At 55.1% G+C, this 12073-nt stretch overlaps 1 long non-coding RNA gene across 1 annotated transcript; it reads right to left on the bottom strand.

The window, feature by feature from the left end:
- Positions 1-3236: 3236 nt before the first annotated feature.
- Positions 3237-4798, bottom strand: LOC120381748. Its single transcript, XR_005588150.1, has 3 exons — positions 4737-4798; positions 3660-3843; positions 3237-3272 (listed from the first exon to the last, which is right to left on the bottom strand). It is a non-coding gene; the product is annotated as an uncharacterized LOC120381748 (long non-coding RNA).
- Positions 4799-12073: the final 7275 nt, after the last annotated feature.

The raw sequence follows: 12073 nt of genomic DNA, 5'->3' as shown, positions 1-12073 counted from the left end.
GGTGATGTGGCTTTCACAGGGGACAGGAGTGGGAACGTGACTAGCAGGTGATGGGGTGGGGCTGCTGGGTTGGGCAGGGTGGGGAAGGGAAGGAGCTGGGAGGGGAAACCTGGGGCTGGGCCGTCTCCATGGGGACACTTGCTCCTCCTCCCCTCCTGGCCCTTCCCAGGCCCGTTGCCAGCAGAGCGGCCCCAGCCCAGAGGTGTCCCTGTCTCAGGGCCCCCCCAGCCTCTGCCCATTCACCCTCTGCCCAGCTCAGGAATCACTTGGGGGAACCATTTCCCACCAGCACAAGGACAAATCCCTGCAGGTGGAAATGGGGGGAAACCCCCCAAACCTGAGACCTGAACTGGCCATTGGCGAAGGGGAGAGACAAGGGGGCACAATCGGGGGGGGGGGGAACAGGGAACTTATCAGGGGTTGGGGGAGGGGGGTCACCCTGGGCGCTGCTCGTGGATCTCTAGGGAGAAAGGGGGCAGGACGGGGGGGAGGGGGGTCCCCACGGGAGGGGGCAGCGGTAAATCCGAGGTGATCGCTGCCCCCCCCTTTCTCTCCCCGCTCCTCGGGGGTCACCCGCTCCCCCCCGCCATTTCCCACCCCCAGCCCGGTCTCACCCCCCGGCACCCCCCGCGGGGCCCCAGGGCAGAGCCTGGCCGGGCCCGGGGGGCGCTGGGCTCCTGCGGGGGCAGCAGCTCCGAGCCCCCCGCGGGCGCTGCCCCCCCCCAGGGAGCAGATCCCGGCGCTGCGAGATGCCGGGTCCCCCCCGGGCACTGGGGCAGAGTCACCGCCCGGCCCCGCCCCCGGGGCTCGCTCCGGGGCCTGGAGGCTGCAGCTCCGCAGCGGGGCGGGCGGAGCCCGGGGCGGCCCCAGGGCGGCTCCAGCGGGGCAGGGCCCGGGCCGGGCACGGGGGGGTTAATGAAGGGCTCTCCCGCCGCGATCTGCGCATGCCCAGAGCCCCACCAGCACCAACCCTTCTCCGGCCCGGGAGAGGCTCCAACGGCCCCGGGCGAGCCAGGCAGAACCGCAGCAGCCCGCGCGCGTTTGCAGCTCTGCTTGGTCTCTCCCCCTAACGTCACTTCCGGTCCAGGGAGCATCAGGAACTACATCTCCCAGCCTGCCCCGGGGCCGCGTTCGCCCTCTTCGCAGCTCAGGTAAGGGAGGGTTCCAGCAGCTGTTACTGCGCATGCTCCGTGCGAGCCCCGCTGGGGCTGGGAGAACAAAGCTGCTGCTATCGCCTCCGCGTGAGCCGGGCCCGGGCTGAGCCGCTGCTGCTCCCCGGGTGGGGTCTGTGCGGGGGGGGGGGTTTCTCCAGCTGGGCCCCGCCCCCCGGGCAGCCCCGGGCTCTGCCCGCCCCAGCCCCGCCCGGAGCCCCCGGGGGGTGAGAGACCCCGGGGGGGCACGTGACTCTGCCCCGGGGAACCCGGGAGAAGCCTCGGAGCCGCCTCGGCCCCAGCGGAGCCGCAGCAGGATCCGCCCCCCCTCCCCGCTGGGATTGGGGGGGGCGGTGTATTAAATTGCTGTCAATAGCGCTGTGCTACTCCCGGGCACTGCGCATGCTCAGTAGCAGCTGCTGAAGCCGCTGCCCTTCCCCCCGCCCGTATCAGCCGGAACGTTCCGCCGGGCGCTGGCGGCGGGGCTGGGACGGGGCGAGGGAGCAGCAGGGAGCGGGGGCTGAGCAGGGAATTGATGAGGGGGGAGTCAGGCAGGTGGGGGCGGGGCTGGGGGGGCTAAAGGGAAGATGCGGGCTGGGGGGGGGGCACTGGAGTTGAGCTGGGGGGCGCAGGGGGGGAAGGTCATTGGGGCGGGAAATATGAATTGGTTTGTGCAGTCAGGAAATTCCCGTGTGGGGGGGAGGTGAGTTCACTGAATCCTGCCCTGTTTGTGCCCTGTCCTCCCACATACAAAGTCTCTCCAGCTTTTTCCCCTGGTCTCTCTGTATTTCTCAAGTGTCAATTCAAAATCTCTCCCATGGGGCAGTTTTTCCCACCCATTTTATCTGCAGCGATTTGTCCTTGTGTAGGTGGGAAATTGTTGCCCTGAGTCATTCCCCAGCACATGGCTGCCCCTGGAGTGGGGGTGGGAGGAGGTGCCCGTTCTCTGCCAAGGTGGGGATGAGAAGCGCACGTGTCTCCCATGAAGACTGTCCAGACCCCAGTTTCCCAATCCCACCCACTGCCCCCAAACTACCAACACAGTTTCCCCCAGCCCTCAGTTGCCAGTCACCTGCCCGTCCCCCACTTCTGCCCCCTTCCTTTATCCATGGTTCCTTCCAGCTCCCCCCGCCCCTTAAATCAGCTCCTCACAGGGCTCCCTAGAAAGGAAGGAGAAAACTCGAAAGAGGTTCCTCCTGGCGCTCATGTCCATGAACCCGAATACTCCCTCAGTCCTCAAAGAGAGACCTGGAGAAGGAGACTTGCTGCAGCAAAGCCACAGGGGTCTCTGAGGTTTCCCTGGCCCCTCGCCCCTGTCCTGCCTGGCTGATGTCAGCATCTCTCTGTGAGGTCACCACCTCCCCACCACCTTGGACCAATAGGCTGAGGTCCTGCAAAAGGCCTTTGTGATGTCACTGCCACACCCCTCCCTTGCTGGGCTAATGTCCTGCCCCTGCCCAGGCCCTTTGGAGGTTTGAGCTACTCCCTGTGGATCACCCCACTCAAGGAGCTTTTCTGCAGAGCATCCTCAGATGTCTGAGCACACAAGTGCCATGGCAACGAACTGACACACATGACACCAAAATGAGATCATTAATATACTAACCTAGAGGAGAAGGACACTGCAGCATTAGTAGGGGAGAACCCCCTACTGAACATGCATTACACCTGGCAGCGTCAGCAGAACATATCGGCTACACAACTAAAGAAAGGGATCTGCACGTTGCTGTAGACCAGTGGTTCCCAATGTGGTGCCCACGAGCGCCATGGTGCCCGCCGGGGCATTTATGTGCACCCACTTACTGCCCAGCAGGGGAGAGAAGCTGTGGCCCTGCGCCTGACGGGGACAGAGAACTCAGGCTGCAGGCGCCGGTGCTCTCTGTCCCTGGCAGGCGCGGGGCTGCAGCTTTTCTCCGGCTTCTCTGGGGCTGCAGGCTGCGGGCACCGGTGCTCTCTGTCCCTGGCAGGTGCGGGGCTGCGGCTTCTCTCCAGCTTCTCCGAGGCTGCAGGCACCGGCGTTCTCTGTCCTTGGCAGGCACGGGGCTGTGGCTTCGAAGCTGGAGAGAAGCTGCATCCCAGCCCCGGCCGGGAACAGAGAACTCTGGGGCTGCAGGCTTCATTCTATGTTAAAGTAAGGATAATAAATATATTTGGACCAGCAGTTCAACAGTGTTTTACTTTTTAAAAAATAAAGATTAAAACTGTTTATGATATTTATTTTGTAAAATGTTTTGTAGATAAAAAAGAATAAATTCACATGGGAAGGTGAATGAATAATTGCCAAATAATTTAGTTAATACCTTTTACATGTAAAATTACTGTTTTTATCTGATGGATTCATATATTATGTAATATTAAATGATTTTTTGTATATTTAATGTAAACAGAAAATAAGCCTTGAAAAATGGTTGGCGCCCGCCACACTCTTCTGAAAACATGAATGTGCTACTGGCCACAAAAAGGTTGGGAAGCACTGCTGTAAACAGATCAATGAAAAGCTCCACTCACTGCACAGCTGCCAGCAGAAAAGCGAACGTGTTCAGATTCACAAGGAATGGGATGGAGAATAACACGGAATGTTTGTATATAAATCACGGGGGCAGCCTCGGATATCCTGGGCTCACCATGGTTACTACAGCACCGCACCCGGGATATTTTAAATCTATCCTTGATAATTGGGGAAGAAATAGGTCTAAAAAGAAATATTTGATAATGAGAGAAAAGCACCTGGTTCTGAAGAGATTTTATACTAAGTAAGTGACGGTAGTTGGACAGTGTGACGGGATTGTATATGGAAGTTCCATAAACAGACAGTAATAATTCCCCCCCACACCCCCACCCTTCACATGGGCAGCAGGGAGCCCTTTGGGGAGGTGCTTTTAGAGGGTAGGTGAGGGGAGTATGGAGCAGGAAAACTCCCTGGCAGTGGGAGGAGGCAGCAGCAGGGCGGGGTGACTGGCAGCTGGGGGTGCTGGGCAGTGGGGCAGCAGCAGGGAGGATGACTGGCAGCTGGGGCGCTGGGCGGGGTGACTGGCAGCGGGGGCGCTGGGCAGGGGCGGGGGTGACTGGCAGCTGGGGGTGCTGGGTGGGGGCAGCAGCAGGGCGGGGTGACTGGCAGCGGGGTGCTGGGCAGTGGGGGCAGCAGCAGGGCGGGCGGGTGACTGGCAGCTGGGGTGCTGGGCGGTGGGGCAGCAGCAGGGGGCGGGTGATTGGCAGCTGGGGGTGCTGGGCGGTGGGGGCCGCAGCCGGGGGTGACTGGCAGGTGGGGCGCTGGCGCAGCAGGACCAGGCCGGTGGAACCTGGGGCCGGACAGTCTCCAGGGGGCACTGTCCCCTCCGGTCCCTTCCCGGCCTCGCTGCGGGCAGAGCCCGGCCCCGCCTCCCCCCCACAGGCCGCTGCGTCTCGGGCCCCGCGAGCTGCTCCCGGGGTCTCGGGCTCTGGCGCGAGGGGGACGCGCCGCGGGCAGGGACCGGCACATCGGAGGGGGACCGGGGGGGCTCCGGGCGGGGCCGCTGCTCCTGGGGCGGTGACGGGGGCGGGGCGGGGTCTCTGCGAGGGGCGGGTATGAGATGGGGCCTCCTTTACCTGAGCTGCAGAGGGCGGAAGCGCCCTCGGGGCAGGCTGGGAGATGTAGTTACTGATTCGCCCCGGAGCGGAAGTGACGTTGGCGGGAGAGGCGGAGCCGGCCTGCGAAGGAGCGTTGGGCGCTGCGGTTCTGCCTGGCTCGCGCGGGGCCGTTGGAGCCTCTCCCGGGGCAGTTGGAGGGTTGGTGCCGTTGGGGCTCTGGGCATGCGCAGATCGCGGCGGGAGAGCCCTTCATTAACCCCCCCGTGCCCGACCCGGCCCGCCCTGCCCCGCTGGGGCCCGGGCTCCGCCCCGCTGCGCTGCGGAGCTGCAGCCTCCAGGTCCCGGAGCGAGCCCCGGGGGCGGGGCCGGGCGGTGACTCTGCCCCAGTGCCCGGGGGGGACCCGGCATCTCGCAGCGCCGGGATCTGCTCCCGGGGGCAGCGCCCGGGGCTCGGGCTGCTGCCCCGCAGGGCCCAGCGCCCCCGGCCCGGCCAGGCTCTGCCCTGGGGTCCCGCGGGGTGTCGGGAGGGCCCGGCCCCACTGGGGTCCCTGCGTGGGGCCGGGCGGGGCTGGGGTGAGACCGAGCTGGGGGGCGGGTGGGAAATGTCGGTGCAGCCCGGACATGGCCGGGGGGGCAGGTGACCCCCGAGGAGCGGGCAGAGAAAGGGGCGGGCTGAGATCCCCTCGGATTTACCGCTGCCCCCTCCCGTGGGGACCCCCTCCTCCCCGTCCTGCCCCCTTTCTCCCTAGAGAGCCACGAGCAGCGCCCAGGGTGACCCCTCCCCCAACCCCTGAGAAGTTCCTGTCTCCCCCCGATTGTGCCCCATTTTCTCTCCCCTTCGCCAGTGGCCAGCTCTTACTGTGACCGGTGGGGGTATCTGGGGTCCCTGGCCAGATACCCCCATTCTTTCTGAACTCTGGTTTGAGACCATTGTTAATCCAGAGTCACTGTATGGAAAGACAAGGAGTGACTCCGGATGGACAATGGGGCAAATGAGATCAGCAATTCTCCCTGTGAGGAGGGGCTCTCATTAGCTGCTCTCCCCAGAGAGCTAAAGGAGGGAAGCTGCTCAAATACTCTGTCCCTCTCTGCTCAGGATACTGGGGTTCAGCTTCCTGGGTCAGAGGCTGCAGCCTCCATTGTGATCTGGGAGACCAGGCTTAGCAGCTGCTGCTCCCCCAGCGGGGTTCTGTGCTGGGAAGTGACCTTAATTAAAGCTGCTTCTCTGTCTGGCCCAGGGGATGACTTTCTCCAGCTGGTCCTAGCCCCCTAGGGCAGCCCTGGGCCCTGTTAATGCTAAATTCTGAGCCAGAGTCTCCAGCTAACTGAAAGACCTCAGGGAAAGTGCTGGGGACTGGCAAGAAAGTGACTCTGCACAAACAGCCCCTCCTCATTTCTCCTCCCAGTAGCAATTGCCAGGAGAAAATCCAGCCCTGGGAGAGCAAAGCCCCCAGGAATGGGACTGTCCCGGCCAGAGGGGCAGGGAGAGAGGACAGGGGAAGGAGAGACTGAAAGGGGCAGTGGGAGAAATGAGGGGGGAGAGATTTCCAGCTCTCTAGTCCACCCAGACACATGTATTGCTGCATCCCTGGGCAGAACCACTTTCCAGTGAACAAAACAAGGATCAGAGAGAGGAAAAGCCATTTCCTGACTCCATATTCCCCCTGCTGGGGTGTGGCTGCCGTGGGGTCAGTGTCCGAGGGAATCCCCCACAGTGACTCCTTTAGTTCTGCTCTTTTCTAGCCTTGTGTTCAGAGACTTTGTTACGGGATGAGGGGAGGGAGAAGGGAGGTTAAAAATCTCTCTGTGGGCTTAACCTGGCAGGAGGGGCCAGGTCTACACTGTAATAAAGAGATCAGGCATTTTCCCAGGATGGCAGAATCTAGGATGTCTGTCATGATGTGAAATTAACTAAAGCCTGTTCTGAAACACCCACAACTGCCCTTCTCCCCCAGACAGGCTGCAGAACGACGTCCATGTTTCACTCCAGCTCATCCCAACCTCTCATGGGAGAGGGAAGAGAAATGGGTGCAGAGGAGCCTGTTCAGGTAGGGATTATCGAGAGGTTGCTGGTGAGTTCCTGCAGGAGGGAGAGGGACAGCAAATACACCAGAGGGAAAGCGTTGTGCAGTCTGGTATGGAGGTTGGAGCGGGGCAGGAAATGCACAGGGTGGGAAAGGGAGGAGGACAGAGTGTGGAAAACCTGCTGGGAGTTGTTTAATAAGTGGCCTAGATTCTAGGAACAGACCCATGAGATTAGGAGGTGGAAATACCCTAATCTGTGAAACAGAAAATAATCCTCCTACATGGGGCTAGGAAAGCTGACCAGACTCCCAGTGCTGGAGCCCGACCTGACTGACCAGTGGCTGCTGTGAGATATCAAAGGGGCACCCAGCAGTGAGGTTTAGGGGAGCTGCCCCGCCCTTCACATCCAGCTCCTCACAAGGAGGAGGGTGTTGGGTTTCCGACCAGGGAGAGCTCCCTGGTCCCTGCTAGGGGCTCCATCTCCTGTATCAGTCTGTGGCTAGTAGGTGGGTGATGGCTCTGCTGGGAGAGAGGAGGGGCTCCCTCTTCGTCCCCTCACCCTGGTGTTTCCAGCATGCTCTGAATGGGGTGGGGGTGCGACTCTGTTGACTGTGATCCACCCAGAGCTTCCATTTGTTTGGCTCCTCTCCTCCACGAATAGTGTGAGTGGGGCAACAGGTACTAAATGTTGGACTCCTGCTCTTTCAGGGGCCGGTGACCTTCGAGGAGGTGGCTGTGTATTTCACCAGGAACGAGTGGGCTCTGCTGGACCCTACTCAGCGAGCCCTCTACAGAGACGTCATGCAGGAGAACTATGAGAATGTGACCTCGCTGGGTAAGGGTTCCTGTCCCTTCAGTTCTTGGAAGGGGAAATGAAGAGATAAAGTTCACGCCAGCCCCGCAATGCCACCTTTACTCTGCCCTGTTTCTGCATCACCCCAATATGCCAGTGAGACACACACACACTGGAGGAGGTGCTGCAGAACACTTTGGGAACAGCGCACAGGAGCAGTATCACAGTGTCAAATATCTCCTATTTGCTCCAGTAAACTTCTTTGAGATGGGGTGACCACATCATAGACTCATAGACTTTAAGGTCAGAAGGGACCATTATGATCATCTAGTCTGACCTCCTGCACAATCCAGGCCACAGAATCTTACCTATCCACTTCTATAACAAACCCCTAACCTATGTCTGTGTTATTGAAGTCTTCAAATTGTGGTTTGAAGACCTCAAGCTGCAGAGAATCCTCCAACAAGTGACCTGTGCCCCACGCTGCAGAGGAAGGCAAAAAACCTCCAGGGCCTCTGCCAATCTGCCCTGGAGGAAAATTCCCTCCCAACCCCAAATATGGCAATCAGTTAAGCCCTGAGCATGTGGGCAAGACTCACCAGCCAGCACCCAGGAAAGAATTCTCTGTAGTAACTCAGATCCCATCCCATCTAACATCCCATCACAGACCATTGGGCATACTTACCTGCTGATAATCAAAGATCAATTGCCAAAATGAGGCTATCCCATCATACCATCCCTTCCATAAACTTATCAAGCTTAGTCTTAAAGCCAGATATGTCTTTTGCCCCCACTACTCCCCTTGGAAGGCTGTTCCAGAACTTCACTCCTCTAATGGTTAGAAACCTTCGTCTGATTTCAAGTCTACACTTCCTAGTGTCCAGTTTATACCCATTTGTTCTTGTGTCCACATTGGTGCTAAGCTTAAATAATTCCTCTCCCTCCCTAATATTAATCCCTCTGATATATTTATAAAGAGCAATCATATCCCCCCCTCAACCTTCTTTTGATTAGGCTAAACAAGCCAAGCTCTTTGAGTCTCCTTTCATATGACAGGTTGTCCATTCCTCGAATCATCCTAGTAGCCCGTCTCTGAACCTGTTCCAGTTTGAATTCATCCTTCTTAAACATGGGAGACCAGAACTACACACAGTATTCCAGATGAGGTCTCACCAGTGCCTTATATAACGGTACTAACACCTCCTTATCTTTGCTGGAAATACCTCGCCTGATGCATCCTAAAACTGCATTAGCTTTTTTAACAGCCATATCACATCATGATCATCCTGTGATCAACCAATACTCCGAGGTCCTTCTCCTCCTCTGTTACTTCCAACTGTTGTGTCTCCAATTTATAACTAAAATTCTTATTATTAATCCCTAAATGCATGACCTTGTACTTTTCACTATTACTCCAGTTTACAAGGTCATCCAGATCTTCCTGTATGAGATTCCGGTCCTTCTCTGTGTTAGCAATACCTCCCAGCTTTGTGTCATCCGCAAACTTTATTAGCACATTCCCGCTTTTTGTGCCAAGGTCAGTAATAAAAAGGTTAAATAAGATTGGTCCCAAAACTGATCCCTGAGGAACTCCACTAGTAACCTCCTTCCAGCCTGACAGTTCACCCTTCAGTACGACCTGTTGTAGTCTCCCCTTTTACCAGTTCCTTATCCGGCTTTCAATTTTCATATTGATCCCCATCTTTTCCAATTTAACTAATAATTCCCGATGTGGAACTGTGTCAAATGCCTTACTGAAATCGTGGTAAATTAGATCCACTGCATTTCCTTTGTCTAAATAATCCGTTACCTTCTCAAAGAAGGAGATCAGGTTGGTTTGGCACAGTCTACCTTTTGTGAAACCATGTTGTATTTTGTCCCAATTACCATTGACCTCAATGTCCTTAATTACTTTCTCTTTCAAATTTTTTTTCCCAAGACCTTACATACTACAGATGTCAAACTAACAGGCCTATAGTTACTCAGATCACTTTTTTTCCCTTTCTTAAAAATAGGATCTACGTTAGCAATTCTCCAGTCGTACGGTACAACCCCTGAGTTTACTGATTCATTAAAAATTCTTGCTAATGGGCTTGCAATTTCATGTGCCAGTTCCTTTAATATTCTTGGATGAAGATTATCGGGCCCTTGATTGTCCCATTAAGCTGTTCGAGTTTGACTTCTACCTCAGATGTGGTAATATCTACCTCCATATCCTCATTCCCATTTGTCATCCTTCCATTATCCCTAAGCTCCTCATTAGCCTTATTAAAGACTGAGGCAAAGTATTTATTTAGATATTGGGCCATGCCTAGATTATCCTTAACCTCCATTCCATCCTCAATGTTTAGCGGTCCCACTTCTTCTTTCTTTGTTTTCTTCTTATTTATATGGCTATAGAACCTTTTGCTATTGGTTTTAATTCCCTTTGCAAGGTTCAACTCTACATGGCTTTTGTCCTTTCTCACTTTATCCCTACATGTTCTGACCTCAATAAGGTAGCTTTCCTTGCTAATCCTGCCCATCTTCTACTCCTTGTAGGCTTTCTGCTTTTTCTTAATCACCTCTCTGAGATGCTTGCTCATCCACCTTGGTCTACAACTCCTGTCCGTGATTTTTTCCCCCTTTCTTGGGATGCAGGCTTCTGATAAGTTTCTGCAGCTTTGACTTAAAGTAATTCCAGGCCTCCTCCACCTTTAGATCCACAAGTTCTTCAATCCAATCCACTTCCCTAACTAATTTCCTTAATTCTTTAAAGTTAGTCCTTTTGAAATCAAACACCCTAGTCTCAGATCTATTTTTGTTTATCCTTCCATCTAGTTTGAACTGAATTAGCTCATGATCACTCGAACCAAGGTTGTCCCCTACAACCATTTCTTCTATGAGGTCCTCACTACTCACCAAAACCAAATCTAAAATGGCATCCCCTCTTGTTGGTTCTTCAACTGTGTGGTGAAGAAATCCATCAGCTATCACATCCAGAAAAATCTGAGCCCTATTACTACTACTAGCACTTGTCCTCCAGTCTATATCTGGGAAGTTAGTCTCCCATGATCACACAATTCCCATTAGTGTTTACTTCATTAAAAACATTAAAGAGGTCTCTATCCATCTCCAAATCAGATCCCGGCGGTCTGTAGCACACCCCAAGCACTATCTCAGGGGAGGCTCTAGTAGCTTTCTTTCCCAGTGTGATTTTTGCCCAGATAGACTCTGTCTTATCCATTCCATCACTTCTTATTTCTTTACAATTAACTTCATCATTGATATACAATGCTACTCCACCACCTTTGCCTTTATTTCTGTCTTTCCTAAACAGCACATACCCTTCAATACCTGTACTCCAGTCATGATCTACTATTCCACCATGTTTCTGTTATCCCTATAATATCCGGTTTCACTTCCTGCACCAGTAGCTCTAGTTCCTCCATTTTGTTACCTAGGCTCCTCGCATTAGTGTACAGACATCTTAATTCCTGCTGTTTGGCTTCACTGACATTCTCTCCCTGGGGGTTAGGCACAGACATTCTACCACCAGCATCACCTATTAGACTGGTATCTACACTACCCTTCCTCCTTATGTCCATTCTTCTGCCCACGGCTGTATCCTCTCTTACTTTGTTTTCTTCCCTCTCAATGTTAAATTGCGTGGAGATTACCTGGACATCTCCCCAAATTCCTAGTTTAAAGCTCTCTTAATCAGTTGTGCCAGCCTCCATCCTAGAAGTCTATTTCCCTCCTTACTCAGGTGAAGTCCATCCTGAGAGAACAGTCCTCTGTCCATGAATGCTTCCCAGTGGCTGTACATCCCAAAGCCCTCCTTATAGCACCACTGCCTGAGCCATCTGTTGGTCGCCATAATCTTTTCACACCTTTGTTGTCCTTCTCTGGGAACCGGCAGAATCCCACTGAAGATCACTTGAGCCTCGATTTCCTTAAGCGTCTTCCCCAGCCTGGCATAGTCTCCCTTGATACATTCCAGCGAGAATCTAGCCGTACCACTTGTTCCCACATGAAGGACAATCCACAGATTCTTTCCCGCTCCCGTTAGGATCCTTTTCAGCCTCAGGTCCACATCCCATATCTTAGCACCTGGCAGACAGCACACCCTTCTGTTCTCCGGATCAGCTCTAGTTACAGGCCTGTCTATTCTTCTCAGTCGGGAGTCCCCAATCACGTAGACCTGCCTTTTCCTGATGACAGTGTGATTCTCTGGTCTATCCCCTGCTCCCACTGGCTGCAAGTCCTCTCGATTCCTATTCACCCTTGCAATCCTCCGCAACCCTTCCCGTATCCTCCTGGGGCTCATATTTGGTGTTGTCTCCATTGACTCTTCCCCTCTTCCTGTAGGACTAGCAGCTCTTCTCTTTTTCCTTGCCCTCTCACCTTCAGTGACCACCTGCTGTGTCCCTTCTTCATTTTCCAGCTCTGCAAACCTGTCCCTGAGCTCTATTTCTCCGTCACTGGCCTGTCTTTTCCTCTGCCTGGTTCTCTTAGTCACATGCTTCCACCGTCCACTTTCCTCACCCAGCAGTCT

The sequence above is a fragment of the Mauremys reevesii genome, linkage group 14 (assembly GCF_016161935.1).
Source record: "Mauremys reevesii isolate NIE-2019 linkage group 14, ASM1616193v1, whole genome shotgun sequence".
NCBI classification, from domain to species: domain Eukaryota; kingdom Metazoa; phylum Chordata; order Testudines; family Geoemydidae; genus Mauremys; species Mauremys reevesii.
This window is presented reverse-complemented; position numbering and strand designations above follow the sequence as displayed.